The sequence below is a fragment of the Thalassophryne amazonica genome, chromosome 9 (genome assembly GCF_902500255.1).
Source record: "Thalassophryne amazonica chromosome 9, fThaAma1.1, whole genome shotgun sequence".
Taxonomy (NCBI): domain Eukaryota; kingdom Metazoa; phylum Chordata; class Actinopteri; order Batrachoidiformes; family Batrachoididae; genus Thalassophryne; species Thalassophryne amazonica.
In genome coordinates, this window is record NC_047111.1 from 92480098 (window position 1) to 92496068 (window position 15971).

The following is a 15971-nucleotide window of genomic DNA, read 5'->3' on the forward strand; positions in this document are numbered from 1 at the left end:
TCCCGGGGTCTGGTGGCGGAGGAAATCGTGTGGTTCCGGTTCTACTTTGGACAGACGTCTCCTATCTTCGAGCCTGCCCACACGACACCCGTTGTGATTTGACCTTTTGTCTATTATTGTAATCTGTTGTGTTTGTTGTGCCCTTTCACAACAGTAAAGTGTTGTATTTGACTTCCTCCATTGTCCGTTCATTTGCGCCCCCTGTTGTGGGTCCGTGTACCTACACTTTCCCAACAATAATATTCATTTACAATTGTCATCATGTGGATTCTCTATGTTGTTTGACTGCAGCGACTCTGGCGTGCAAGGGATTATGGGATACATCAATAGGGCGAATTCCGATTGGACACTCACATTACACACGTCATCGCACAGCTTCTATGAGGAGTACAAAGATGGCAGATGGCTGGCTTGAATGTCCGCGGAGTTAACTTTTCAGCAAAACAAAAGTAAGTTTCTATCTCATATCATTAAAAAGTTATTTATAATTTAGTAAAGCCTGGTCTTAGCCGTCGTATATGACGCCATCCGGCCCAGAGGTTTAAAATAGGTCAAGGTTAGCCGTCTTTGAACTTTTCCAAGGTCTGTGTCCCAAGAATGTTCCCTGTAAATTTGAAGACCCTGGCAGTAATAGGACTGGACTTATGCTGAGCACAGACAGACTGACAGATGGAGGGACGAAATTCCTTTGCAATACCTCATGGTCATATTTGATGGCCTTGATAAATGAAAGAATATGACAAACTCATTTCAGGCTACATGTAACTTCACCCACACCTGCTCCTAATTTCCATCATGCATGTGATGATTAGATTATTCCATGTAACAAATCCCACACATGTGCAGCAGGTGGAAGACAGGTATTGTGGAAATTGCGCTGGATGAAAGAAAGAACAACATCACATTTTGACAACGCACTTGCGTGCCACTTTATTTCACTGACTTTCATTCACACACTCACAGACTTTACAGAGAGGCTTGGCCCCGCTCCTTAACCCTCCAGGGATCCTGATGGGAAATCATCAAAGGGGTTGAGACAGTTTCATCATATGCATAGCAGGAATAGACAATCATCCATGCACCCCTGCACGGGAAATATCAATATGCACATCCCGCAGGTGTCCTGATGGGAAGGCATCACTATACACGTCTCAGCTTGTTAACACATGCAGAGCAGGAAACACACTGTAACCACAGGTGACAATCTGGTATGGTGAATTATGTCGGCATTGTCCATTGTGCGTTGCATGTTTGCCACATTATACCATATTATACCAAACAAACTTGGTTTTTGCATTGATCAAGTGAGTCAGAGTTATCCCAAGTTTAATCAGTTTGTCCTCATTATTTGCCTTTTTAATTTCAAGACTAAAAATAACAAAACAAATAATGAAAAGCTGCTGAATATCTAAGATTTATGAAGTGATAACTTGTCATCTTTAAGAAGGAAAAACAAACTTTTTTTTAAATCAAAGTTGTAGGATGCCAAAAACGTTGTTACACTGCCAGTGTGAACCTTGGTAATGTGTGATTTATAGTGTGTCAGGCATGTGTGAGCACTTTTTGGTAATAAGGTTTAGTTAGAATCAACACAGGGAAGTAGGTCAGCAGCACGTGCACACAGCACTGTTTGTCACGTCAACACACGGGCCGACAGCACCCTCTTGTGCTCACAGTGGATCCTGTCTGTGACCTTAGGACTGTGTGTGTGTGTGTGTGTGTGTGTGTGCTGACAATGTTTCTTCATCACCATGTCAATTAAATACGACTTTTACTCTGTTTCATTGAAAAATATAGTCATTCTTGTTGTATCAAATTTAAAGCTTCATGAGGAATAAAGTGAGGAATAAAGCTTAATCTGGTGACAGACAGACACAATTGTGGATGATGACAACGGTAAAAGGAGTGTGAAAATCAAATTACAATATGTTCTTGTTATATCCCGGATATCAGAAAAAAAGAAATTCTATCATTTTATTACAGAAAAGAAATTATGCATTGTCAAGTGTAAAACAGTTTCACACATTTTATTCATTTATGTGAACAGCTTTTAGTTGTTTATCCATCTTTTCGGTGCATTGCATGTGCCTAAAATATTTGCACACTCCTCTATGTGTGTGTTCTCTTTTTGTCCATTCATTCATTCACTTTCTAAACCCGCTTATTCCAGCTGAAGGTTCTTGACGTACATTAATGCGAAGATGTTTTAGTCACTTTTAATATGGCAAAAATATTTGAAAATAATGAAAAACTATTGTAGGGTGTCTGCAGGTTAAAAGTCGTAAAATGGACCCCCCCCCCCAAAAAAAGGCCTTAAATACCATTAAAACACACGAGAGTCCCAAATCTATTAAATGTATTAAACATTTTGAGAGCTTTCAAAAAAAAAATCTCCAAGTTATTTTGAATGTGTGTGTGTGTGTGTACATATCAATCAATCAATCAATCAATTTTTTTTATATAGCGCCAAATCACAACAAACAGTTGCCCCAAGGCGCTTTATATTGTAAGGCAAGGCCATACAATAATTATGTAAAACCCCAACGGTCAAAACAACCCCCTGTGAGCAAGCACTTGGCTACAGTGGGAAGGAAAAACTCCCTTTTAACAGGAAGAAACCTCCAGCAGAACCAGGCTCAGGGAGGGGCAGTCTTCTGCTGGGACTGGTTGGGGCTGAGGGAGAGAACCAGGAAAAAGACATGCTGTGGAGGGGAGCAGAGATCGATCACTAATGATTAAATGCAGAGTGGTGCATACAGAGCAAAGAGAAAGAAAGTCCCCGTTAGTACTCTAGCTGCAGCATTTTGAATTAACTGAAGGCTTTTTAGGGAACTTTTAGGACAACCTGATAATAATGAATTACAATAGTCCAGCCTAGAGGAAATAAATGCATGAATTAGTTTTTCAGCATCACTCTGAGACAAGACCTTTCTAATTTTAGAGATATTGCGTAAATGCAAAAAAGCAGTCCTACATATTTGTTTAATATGTGCTTTGAATGACATATCCTGAACAAAAATGACTCCAAGATTTCTCACAGTATTACTAGAGGTCAGGGTAATGCCATCCAGAGTAAGGATCTGGTTAGACACCATGTTTCTAAGATTTGTGGGGCCAAGTACAATAACTTCAGTTTTATCTGAGTTTAAAAGCAGGAAATTAGAGGTCATCCATGTCTTTATGTCTGTAAGACAATCCTGCAGTTTAGCTAATTGGTGTGTGTCCTCTGGCTTCATGGATAGATAAAGCTGGGTATCATCTGTGTAACAATGAAAATTTAAGCAATACCGTCTAATAATACTGCCTAAGGGAAGCATGTATAAAGTGAATAAAATTGGTCCTAGCACAGAACCTTGTGGAACTCCATAATTAACTTTAGTCTGTGAAGAAGATTCCCCATTTACATGAACAAATTGTAATCTATTAGACAAATATGATTCAAACCACCGCAGCGCAGTGCCTTTAATACCTATGGCATGCTCTAATCGCTGTAATAAAATTTTATGGTCAACAGTATCAAAAGCAGCACTGAGGTCTAACAGAACAAGCACAGAGATGAGTCCACTGTCCGAGGCCATAAGAAGATCATTTGTAACCTTCACTAATGTCGTTTCTGTACTATGATGAATTCTAAAACCTGACTGAAACTCTTCAAATAGACCATTCCTCTGCAGATGATCAGTTAGCTGTTTTACAACTACCCTTTCAAGAATTTTTGAGAGAAAAGGAAGGTTGGAGATTGGCCTATAATTAGCTAAGATAGCTGGGTCAAGTGATGGCTTTTTAAGTAATGGTTTAATTACTGCCACCTTAAAAGCCTGTGGTACATAGCCAACTAACAAAGATAGATTGATCATATTTAAGATTGAAGCATTAAATAATGGTAGGGCTTCCTTGAGCAGCCTGGTAGGAATGGGGTCTAATAGACATGTTGATGGTTTGGATGAAGTAACTAATGAAAATAACTCAGACAGAACAATCTGAGAGAAAGAGTCTAACCAAATACCGGAATCACTGAAAGCAGCCAAAGATAACGATACATCTTTGGGATCGTTATGAGTAATTTTTTCTCTAATAGTTAAAATTTTGTTAGCAAAGAAAGTCATGAAGTCATTACTAGTTAAAGTTAAAGGAATACTCGGCTCAATAGAGCTTTGACTCTTTGTCAGCCTGGCTACAGTGCTGAAAAGAAACCTGGGGTTGTTCTTATTTTCTTCAATTAGTGATGAGTAGAAAGATGTCCTAGCTTTACGGAGGGCTTTTTTTATAGAGCAACAGACTCTTTTTCCAGGCTAAGTGAAGATCTTCTAAATTAGTGAGACGCCATTTCCTCTCCAACGTACGGGTTATCTGCTTTAAGCTACGAGTTTGTGAGTTATACCACGGAGTCAGGCACTTCTGATTTAAAGCTCTCTTTTTCAGAGGAGCTACAGCATCCAAAGTTGTCTTCAATGAGGATGTAAAACTATTGACGAGATGCTCTATCTCACTTACAGAGTTTAGGTAGCTACTCTGCACTGTGTTGGTATATGGCATTAGAGAACATAAAGAAGGAATCATATCCTTAAACCTAGTTACAGTGCTTTCTGAAAGACTTCTAGTGTAATGAAACTTATTCCCCACTGCTGGGTAGTCCATCAGAGTAAATGTAAATGTTATTAAGAAATGATCAGACAGAAGGGAGTTTTCAGGGAATACTGTTAAGTCTTCTATTTCCATACCATAAGTCAGAACAAGATCTAAGATATGATTAAAGTGGTGGGTGGACTCATTTACATTTTGAGCAAAGCCAATAGAGTCTAATAATAGATTAAATGCAGTGTTGAGGCTGTCATTCTCAGCATCTGTGTGGATGTTAAAATCGCCCACTATAATTATCTTATCTGAGCTAAGCAGACAAAAGGTCTGAAAATTCACAGAGAAACTCACAGTAACGACCAGGTGGATGATAGATAATAACAAATAAAACTGGTTTTTGGGACTTCCAATTTGGATGGACAAGACTAAGAGTCAAGATTTCAAATGAATTAAAGCTCTGTCTGGGTTTTTGATGAATTAATAAGCTGGAATGGAAGATTGCTGCTAATCCTCCGCCTTGGCCCGTGCTACGAGCATTCTGACAGTTAGTGTGACTCGGGGGTGTTGACTCATTTAACCTAACATATTCATCCTGCTGTAACCAGGTTTCTATAAGGCAGAATAAATCAATATGTTGATCAATTATTATATCATTTACCAACAGGGACTTAGAAGAGAGAGACCTAATGTTTAATAGACCACATTTAACTGTTTTAGTCTGTAGTGCAGTTGAAGGTGCTATATTATTTTTTCTTTTTGAATTTTTATGCTTAAATAGATTTTTACTGGTTGTTGGTGGTCTGGGAGCAGGCACCGTCTCTACGGGTATGGGGTAATGAGGGGATGGCAGGGGGAGAGAAGCTGCAGAGAGGTGTGTAAGACTACAACTCTGCTTCCTGGTCCCAACCCTGGATAGTCACGGTTTGGAGGATTTAAGAAAATTGGCCAGATTTCTAGAAATGAGAGCTGCTCCATCCAAAGTGGGATGGATGCTGTCTCTCCTAACAAGACCAGGTTTTCCCCAGAAGCTTTGCCAATTATCTATTAAGCCCACCTCATTTTTTGGACACCAGTCAGACAGCCAGCAATTCAAGGAGAACATGTGGCTAAACATGTCACTCCCGGTCCGATTGGGGAGGGGCCCAGAGAAAACTACAGAGTCCGACATTGTTTTTGCAAAGTTACACACCGATTCAATGTTAATTTTAGTGACCTCCGATTGGCGTAACCGGGTGTCATTACTGCCGACGTGAATTACAATCTTACCAAATTTACGCTTAGCCTTAGCCAGCAGTTTCAAATTTCCTTCAATGTCGCCTGCTCTGGCCCCCGGAAGACAATTGAGTATGGTTGCTGGTGTCGCTAACTTCACATTTCTCAAAACAGAGTCGCCAATAACCAGAGTTTGATCCTCGGCGGGTATGTCGCCGAGTGGGGAAAAACGGTTAGAAATGTGAACGGGTTGGCGGTGTACACGGGGCTTCTGTTTAGGGCTACGCTTCCTCCTCACAGTCACCCAGTCGGCCTGCTTTCCCGGCTGCTCGGGATCTGCCAGAGGGGAACTAACGGCGGCTAAGCTACCTTGGTCCGCACCAACTACAGGGGCCTGGCTAGCTGTAGAATTTTCCACGGTGCGGAGCCGAGTCTCCAATTCGCCCAGCCTGGCCTCCAAAGCTATGAATAAGCTACACTTATTACAAGTACCATTACTGCTAAAGGAGGCCGAGGAATAACTAAACATTTCACACCCAGAGCAGAAAAGTGCGGGAGAGACAGGAGAAGCCGCCATGCTAAACCGGCTAAGAGCTAGTAGCTGCGCTAAGCTAGCGGATTCCTAAAAACACGCAAAGCGAATAATGTGTAAATAATTTAGAGGTGATTCAGCAGAGGGAGTGCTTTAGTTAAGGCACGTGAAGATTACACTGGGAAACAAATCGTTATCTAGTTAACTAGATCAATCTAACTGCGCAGATTAAACAGCTAACAGATACAGAAAAACACCGCTGTGCTCCGGAACAGGAAGTGATACAATACCGCAGTGAGAGCCAACCACCAGTAGAGGCATATATATATGATATATATATATACATATGATATATGCATATATATATATATATATATATATATATATATATATATGAATTTGAAGCACGTGTGATTACATCAGACATGCTTGATGCCGTTACCGGCATCACTGGTAAATGACACAGTAAGACAGGAATCACCAGCACCCCAAAGAGTTTGGCGAAACCTTTGTGTAGAACAGGAGGGAGACAGACAACACATGGGGACACATCAGTACTTCCACCGCCTATGCAGTCATACATCGTTGGTGCTTTGTGTTAAATTTGTACTGGTATATGTCTTTTTTTCACACCATTTGTTGAGGTAGAAGGCAACAAGTGATATTTGAAGTGTATTTGGAGTACACGGCTGCAGTACATTTGGCCTCTTTTTGTCATTGTGTCAACTGCATTGTAGCAGTTTTTAATGTCTCCCACATGCGTCCGTGTGATGAGGACGGTCTCCGTCGGCAGGACGGGGGCAGTAATATGTAGTTGAGGTAACTGCAGTTTGTTTCTGCAAGTTCTATTTATAGTGCTGGTGTATCAGGGCAGCTGTCCCCCCTCCACCTCGTGTCATGTTACTGTCCTCTCCTGTATGCTCCTCGGACCTCAGCCCTCGTGGTTGAGTTGTCTGAGGTCTCAGGTCTGTCCTGACGCTGACGCAGACTGAGGACTGGAAGCTTAAGCCAGGTAAACAAAGCTGTGCTTGATTTTTGCCGAGCGGCCTGATCTCACCAGGGCTTCTGCGCTTCGCTCTCTCAAGGCCATTTAGGATCTGACGACCTCCTTTGCTATGAAACTATATATAGTTATAGATTCTGATGAAAGCTGGCTGAGAGATAGTGAAATGTGTTGCTATGAGCTCAGTTTGTTTTGAAATATTCCTCAAAACCTTTGTTAAACGATAAAGAACTATTATGCTAATTGACACTTAAGTGTAATTGCCATATAGTCTTGTTGCTTCTCAACCGTGAGAATTTGGTGCTTTACTCTGTTTTATGTCATCTAAATTTAATATCTGTGGATTTGGTGTATTGATTGAACAAAATATAACATTTGAAGGCATTTCTCAATACATTGTGACATTTTAAACACTAAAAGCTTAAAAGAAATATTTTAATTCCTGCGTAATGGAAATAATATTTATCAAAGTAGTTTCACTAGATCTCAAAATGTATTCACAATGCAAAATGCCCAAGTCACCTTGTTTTATCAGCTGTTTTATTCTTCACTGTCAGCAACATTCTTATGTTTGCTGTGTTTTTGAGATGTAGATTTGTGTCATCTCTACCAATAAAACAATCAGGACTGAGTATTACAATTTAAAGCTACAGTGTGCAGGATTTAGTGTAATCTAGTGGTGCGGTTGCATATTGCATTTAGCCATTGACAGTCATGATTTTGTTCCCTTTTGTGCTGTTGGCACGACGGATTCATGCTCCCAGGCTTTCTTTTGTGATAAGCAGTATGTATAATTCTTCATTTCACAAAAATAACAGTTGTCAAATATGTTAGCCTGCAATAGCAACAAGCAAATGTTGTATATGGGAACAACCTCTTCTTTTTTATTTGGTTTATGGGTTGCACTGCAAAATACAAAAGCAACCATATCTCACAGCATTTCTTGATGGCTTCATGAAAAGTACATTAATCTACTGGTTGGTGATACCGTCACAAAAATGTAGTGCTTTTTGTGACGGTATCACAAATACATTTTGTGATGGGAGTGCGAAATTCAGGGTGATGCAGCGGCGGGGCAGGGGGTGTCTATGGGAGATATGCTTAAGGTTAGGGGAAGAGAGAGGGTTGGAAATAGTAAAATAAACAAAAAAACATTTGTAAACTTGGCACATTATTTTTGGTCATGCAAAAAAAAAAGAAAAAAAAAAGAAAGTAAAAGATAAAAGACAGCTGACCTGCTTTTGCTGTTCTTGTTGTCTCCCACAGTCCAAACTCGGTGTTGTGCCGAGTAGTATAAAAATGATATTCCCTCTTTTTATGCCAGAGCACTGTCTTTCAGTTTGAGAGCATGTTCTTCCTCTTCGTCTGCTCCAGTGTGTGAATTAAATCACCTCATTCAGTATACACTACCAGCTTCTTATACTTGTAGGTGCTTCCATCTTGTGGCTATAGATGGTAATGCAGTATTTTTTCATAAATAAGTCACTTTTGAATGTAAGCCACAAGTCCTCTCACACTAGCAACAACATGCTGACTTATGGTCTAAAAAATGTGGTATGAAAACACATTGATTTGTTGTTGTAGGTAATTATGCACTAATGAACAATTATTCCATTTACGCTAATAAATACTCCAAAATCCTACACACTGTAGCTTTATGTGGGTATTGAAGATAATCAGTCCATCATGAAATGACTTCATTAATGAATGAGAATGATATAAATATGGTTACAGGCATTTAGTTGCATTCAAAATGTAAGATAACGCCAAGCTGTCCATCAAGCTGTCCATGTCTTCTGTCCTCAGCAATGCATGATTCATTTTTCCCTCCCATCATTCCTTGCATCTGTTCTGCACACCAGCTTAATCCATGAGTTCTGGGCTGTCACCATGGCATACAGATCACGCTTCTCATTCTGGGAGCAAAAGGGAAGTCTCATCTGCATGTTACTGCTTGCTGATTTTGTGTCATTTTCTATGAAATCTTGGGTGTGAATCAGGGTTTGATTTTTTTTATTTTCGTGTCTCCTCCTTGTGTGTAGGTTAAAGTTGACGACAAGCCAAGTGTAAGTTTTATTTCACCAACGTAACTTGGAAAGAAAGTTTTGTGACAGAAGCTAAGTTGATTAACAATGTGACAAATTAAGAATGACAAATACAACTGAGAAATACGATTGGAACTGCAGGGTCATATCTGAGTTAAAGGAATCATAAGCCCATTCTCACCTTCATTGGTATGTATTCTGGAAGGTTATGATTTATAACAGTGACAAATTGGCCATATTTGTGCCTTGGTGCGATGGTGCGTGGTCTTGGGCACCTTAAGACCCATTTTTTCCTGATGGGTATATATATCCTGAACCTGACTCATATATGCTGATATATATATATATATATATATATACAAGGTCTGTGATAAAAGTAAAGGACCTTATTATTTTTTTCAAAAACCATATGGATTTGAATCACGTGTGATTACATCAGACATGCTTGAATCCTCGTGGGCATGCAAGAGTTTTTTCACGCCTGTCGGTTACGTCATTCGCCTGTGGGCAGTCTTTGAGTGAGGAGTGGCCCACCCTCTCGTCGTTTTTTCATTGTTTAGGAATGGCTCAGAGACTGCTGCTTTGTTTGATACTGTAAGGGACAACTGAGTGGACACTATTCGATAAATTCAGCTGGTTTTCGGTAAAAATTTTAACGGCTGATGAGAGATTTTGGTCTGGTAGTGTCGCTTTAAGGACGGCCCACGGCGCCTGACGGCGATCTGCGCTTCGAGGCGGCAGCGTCTCGCCGTTTCAAGTTGAAAACTTCCACATTTCAGGCTCTGTTGATCCAGTAAGTCGTCAGAGAACAGAGAACTTCGCTTGGCTTGGCTTGAATGAAAATAAATACTTGTTTTATAAAAAGTAAAATACCTCATATTTAAGACCTCTAAAGACCTCTTAAAGACCTCTTTCTTGACCTCATATTTAACTGTTGACAGCACTGTAACAGTAAAACTTGCAGTTTCTAACCTACATTGTTTATAAATGTAACGGCGATCTGCGCTTCGAGGCGGCAGCGTCTCGCCGTTTCAAGTTGAAAACTTTCACATTTCAGGCTCTGTTGACCCAGGAAGTCGTCAGAGAACAGAGAACTTTCAGAAGAAGTCGGCATGAAGAGTTTATTTGGACATTCCATTGTTAACGGACATTTTGTAATGAAAGAACGTGCGGGCAGAGTCGCATGTCGGGCCGGACCCGACCGCGGGGGGGTCGCGACAGGAAAAACACCTCCGTTGGAAACCTTAACGGGCAAGTTGGAACATGCCCAAGCTGTTAAACAATTTCTCAGTTACTCACTTGTTGAAAGCCATCAAAAGCTGCCTGAATTTTACAAATGGTTTTCAACACGGAGGTGTTTATCCTGTCGCGGCGCACACAGATTCGTCGAGTCGTCACGGAAATGACTTGGCGAATTTGCGCGCACGTCTTTCATTACAAAATGTCCTTAAACAGTGGAATGTCCGCATAAAGTCCTCAAGCCGGCCTCTTCTGAATCTTCTCTGTTCTCTCACGACGGCCTGGGGGAATTAAGCCTTAAATTAGGATGTTTTCAGGTCGAAACAGGCCGACAACGGCGCCTGGAAGCGCTGCGCGACGTCCCACGTCCTTACAGCGACAGAAACCCCCCATAATCTCTCATCAGCCGTTAAACTTTTCACCGAAAACCATCTTAATTTCTCGAATAGTGTCCACTTGGATATTCCTCACAGGTCCAGAAAAAATGTTGATAAAGCAATGCGTGCCGTCCGCAGCGGCTATTCAGACAAAGAGATTCCGACGGGCGGGGTGGAGCACTCCTCACTCAAGGCCTGCCCACAGGCGAATGACGTCACCGACACACGTGAAAAAACTCACACATGCGCACGAGGGTTCAAGCTTGTCTGACTTAAAAACATATGAATCTAATCCATTTATTTTTTGAAAAAAATAAAAAGGACCGCTTTTTCATCACAGACCTCGTATATATATATAAATCAGTATTCCACATCTTATTCAACAAACCATACTCTCTATATATTTCCGTTACTCAGAAAAGCAAAATTACAAAATTTCCTAGTGCAAACTAACAGGGTGCCTGCCTATAATAAAAGCTAATTTAAAAAAGGCAAAAGACTCAAGTACCACATTCCTACATGGAAAAACATTTTAAAACAACCCATTCTCAGTTAGCTAGTGTTAGCAAATGCTAGCTTGTTTGTTAACGCCAGATAATGAATCTTTAGCTTAATGTAGAAATGGCAAATGTAAAAATTACCTAACATTTTCATTCATCCATACACAATTGACAATATAATATAGTGTATTAAACAATAACAATAAACTTTTTTGCAACCCCCAACTTCTATTTTAGCCTCTTTTGGTGGTTTCCAAATCTTAATTAATATAGTCAGACCCTCCCAATCTTCTATACAATTTGAACAGTTACTTTGAAAAAGTAATCCAATTACTGATTATTGATTACTCCTTGAAAAATAACTTATTTACTTTACTGATTACTCAATTTTAAAAGTAACTAAATTAGATTATTAGTTACTTTATTAGTTGCTATCAGCGGCTGCCAACAACAACCCCCTGCCACCTCAACATGAAAATGTTAACCAGTTTTGCCATTACTCACTTTATAGTTATTGGCAAAGCTTCTGGGGAAAACCTGGTCTTGTTAGGAGAGACGGCATCCATCCCACTTTGGATGGAGCAGCTCTCATTTCTAGAAATCTGGCCAATTTTCTTAAATCCTCCAAACCGTGACTATCCAGGGTTGGGACCAGGAAGCAGAGTTGTAGTCTTACACACCTCTCTGCAGCTTCTCTCCCCCTGCCATCCCCTCATTACCCCATCCCCGTAGAGACGGTGCCTGCTCCCAGACCACCAATAACCAGTAAAAATCTATTTAAGCATAAAAATTCAAAAAGAAAAAATAATATAGCACCTTCAACTGCACCACAGACTAAAACAGTTAAATGTGGTCTATTAAACATTAGGTCTCTCTCTTCTAAGTCCCTGTTGGTAAATGATATAATAATTGACCAACATATTGATTTATTCTGCCTTACAGAAACCTGGTTACAGCAGGATGAATATGTTAGTTTAAATGAGTCAACACCCCCGAGTCACACTAACTGTCAGAATGCTCGTAGCATGGGCCGAGGCGGAGGATTAGCAGCAATCTTCCATTCCAGCTTATTAATTAATCAAAAACCCAGACAGAGCTTTAATTCATTTGAAAGCTTGACTCTTAGTCTTGTCCATCCAAATTGGAAGTCCCAAAAACCAGTTTTATTTGTTATTATCTATCGTCCACCTGGTCGTTACTGTGAGTTTCTCTGTGAATTTTCAGACCTTTTGTCTGACTTAGTGCTTAGCTCAGATAAGATAATTATAGTGGGCGATTTTAACATCCACACAGATGCTGAGAATGACAGCCTCAACACTGCATTTAATCTATTATTAGACTCTATTGGCTTTGCTCAAAAAGTAAATGAGTCCACCCACCACTTTAATCATATCTTAGATCTTGTTCTGACTTATGGTATGGAAATAGAAGACTTAACAGTATTCCCTGAAAACTCCCTTCTGTCTGATCATTTCTTAATAACATTTACATTTACTCTGATGGACTACCCAGCAGTGGGGAATAAGTTTCATTACACTAGAAGTCTTTCAGAAAGCGCTGTAACTAGGTTTAAGGATATGATTCCTTCTTTATGTTCTCTAATGCCATATACCAACACAGTGCAGAGTAGCTACCTAAACTCTGTAAGTGAGATAGAGTATCTCGTCAATAGTTTTACATCCTCATTGAAGACAACTTTGGATGCTGTAGCTCCTCTAAAAAAGAGAGCTTTAAATCAGAAGTGCCTGACTCCGTGGTATAACTCACAAACTCATAGCTTAAAGCAGATAACCCATAAGTTGGAGAGGAAATGGCGTCTCACTAATTTAGAAGATCTTCACTTAGCCTGGAAAAAGAGTCTGTTGCTCTATAAAAAGCCCTCCGTAAAGCTAGGACATCTTTCTACTCATCACTAATTGAAGAAAATAAGAACAACCCCAGGTTTCTTTTCAGCACTGTAGCCAGGCTGACAAAGAGTCAGAGCTCTATTGAGCTGAGTATTCCATTAACTTTAACTAGTAATGACTTCATGACTTTCTTTGCTAACAAAATTTTAACTATTAGAGAAAAAATTACTCATAACCATCCCAAAGACGTATCGTTATCTTTGGCTGCTTTCAGTGATTCCGGTATTTGGTTAGACTCTTTCTCTCCGATTGTTCTGTCTGAGTTATTTTCATTAGTTACTTCATCCAAACCATCAACATGTTTATTAGACCCCATTCCTACCAGGCTGCTCAAGGAAGCCCTACCATTATTTAATGCTTCGATCTTAAATATGATCAATCTATCTTTGTTAGTTGGCTATGTACCACAGGCTTTTAAGGTGGCAGTAATTAAACCATTACTTAAAAAGCCATCACTTGACCCAGCTATCTTAGCTAATTATAGGCCAATCTCCAACCTTCCTTTTCTCTCAAAAATTCTTGAAAGGGTAGTTGTAAAACAGCTAACTGATCATCTGCAGAGGAATGGTCTATTTGAAGAGTTTCAGTCAGGTTTTAGAATTCATCATAGTACAGAAACAGCATTAGTGAAGGTTACAAATGATCTTCTTATGGCCTCGGACAGTGGACTCATCTCTGTGCTTGTTCTGTTAGACCTCAGTGCTGCTTTTGATACTGTTGACCATAAAATTTTATTACAGAGATTAGAGCATGCCATAGGTATTAAAGGCACTGCGCTGCGGTAGTTTGAATCATATTTGTCTAATAGATTACAATTTGTTCATGTAAATGGGGAATCTTCTTCACAGACTAAAGTTAATTATGGAGTTCCACAAGGTTCTGTGCTAGGACCAATTTTATTCACTTTATACATGCTTCCCTTAGGCAGTATTATTAGACGGTATTGCTTAAATTTTCATTGTTACGCAGATGATACCCAGCTTTATCTATCCATGAAGCCAGAGGACACACACCAATTAGCTAAACTGCAGGATTGTCTTACACACATAAAGACATGGATGACCTCTAATTTCCTGCTTTTAAACTCAGATAAAACTGAAGTTATTGTACTTGGTCCCACAAATCTTAGAAACATGGTGTCTAACCAGATCCTTACTGTGGATGGTATTACCCTGACCTCTAGTAATACTGTGAGAAATCTTGGAGTCATTTTTGATCAGGATATGTCAATCAAAGCGCATATTAAACAAATATGTAGGACTGCTTTTTTGCATTTACGCAATATCTCTAAAATCAGAAAGGTCTTGTCTCAGAGTGATGCTGAAAAACTAATTCATGCATTTATTTCCTCTAGGCTGGACTATTGTAATTCATTATTATCAGGTTGTCCTAAAAGTTCCCTAAAAAGCCTTCAGTTAATTCAAAATGCTGCAGCTAGAGTACTGACGGGGACTAGAAGGAGAGAGCATATCTCACCCATATTGGCCTCTCTTCATTGGCTTCCTGTTAATTCTAGAATAGAATTTAAAATTCTTCTTCTTACTTATAAGGTTTTGAATAATCAGGTCCCATCTTATCTTAGGGACCTCGTAGTACCATATCACCCCAATAGAGCGCTTCGCTCTCAGACTGCAGGCTTACTTGTAGTTCCTAGGGTTTGTAAGAGTAGAATGGGAGGCAGAGCCTTCAGCTTTCAGGCTCCTCTCCTGTGGAACCAGCTCCCAATTCAGATCAGGGAGACAGACACCCTCTCTACTTTTAAGATTAGGCTTAAAACTTTCCTTTTTGCTAAAGCTTATAGTTAGGGCTGGATCAGGTGACCCTGAACCATCCCTTAGTTATGCTGCTATAGACGTAGACTGCTGGGGGGTTCCCATGATGCACTGTTTCTTTCTCTTTTTGCTCTGTATGCACCACTCTGCATTTAATCATTAGTGATCGATCTCTGCTCCCCTCCACAGCATGTCTTTTTCCTGGTTCTCTCCCTCAGCCCCAACCAGTCCCAGCAGAAGACTGCCCCTCCCTGAGCCTGGTTCTGCTGGAGGTTTCTTCCTGTTAAAAGGGAGTTTTTCCTTCCCACTGTAGCCAAGTGCTTGCTCACAGGGGGTCGTTTTGACCGTTGGGGTTTTACATAATTATTGTATGGCCTTGCCTTACAATATAAAGCGCCTTGGGGCAACTGTTTGTTGTGATTTGGCGCTATATAAAAAAATTGATTGATTGAAAATTGATTGATTGATAGTCACCCTTTCAATGAACATAAATGCTTGTTTTATAAAAAAATAAAATGAAGACATCTTTCTTGACCTCATATTTAACTGCTGACGGCACTGTAAACGGTAAAACTTGCAATTTCTAACCTACATTGTTTATAAATGTAACTATTAAATTTTTTCTAACATTTTTCTAACATTTAAATTCTCTCTAAACATTTTAGTTGTTGAAATTGGTATTATTATGAGCAGTAGTAGTTGATTATAAAAAAAAAGGCTTCAAAAGTGGACCTTTAATCTAGGGGTGTTGTGTGGGGGGGGGGGGGCGTCCCTGCCCCGCCCCATGCCCCCTTTCCATCTGGATT

At 39.9% G+C, this 15971-nt stretch overlaps 1 protein-coding gene across 1 annotated transcript in view; it reads left to right on the forward strand.

Moving 5' to 3' along the window:
* Window positions 1-15971, forward strand: part of LOC117517662 (unconventional myosin-XVIIIa-like) — a 218386-nt gene that overhangs the window by 20737 nt on the left and 181678 nt on the right.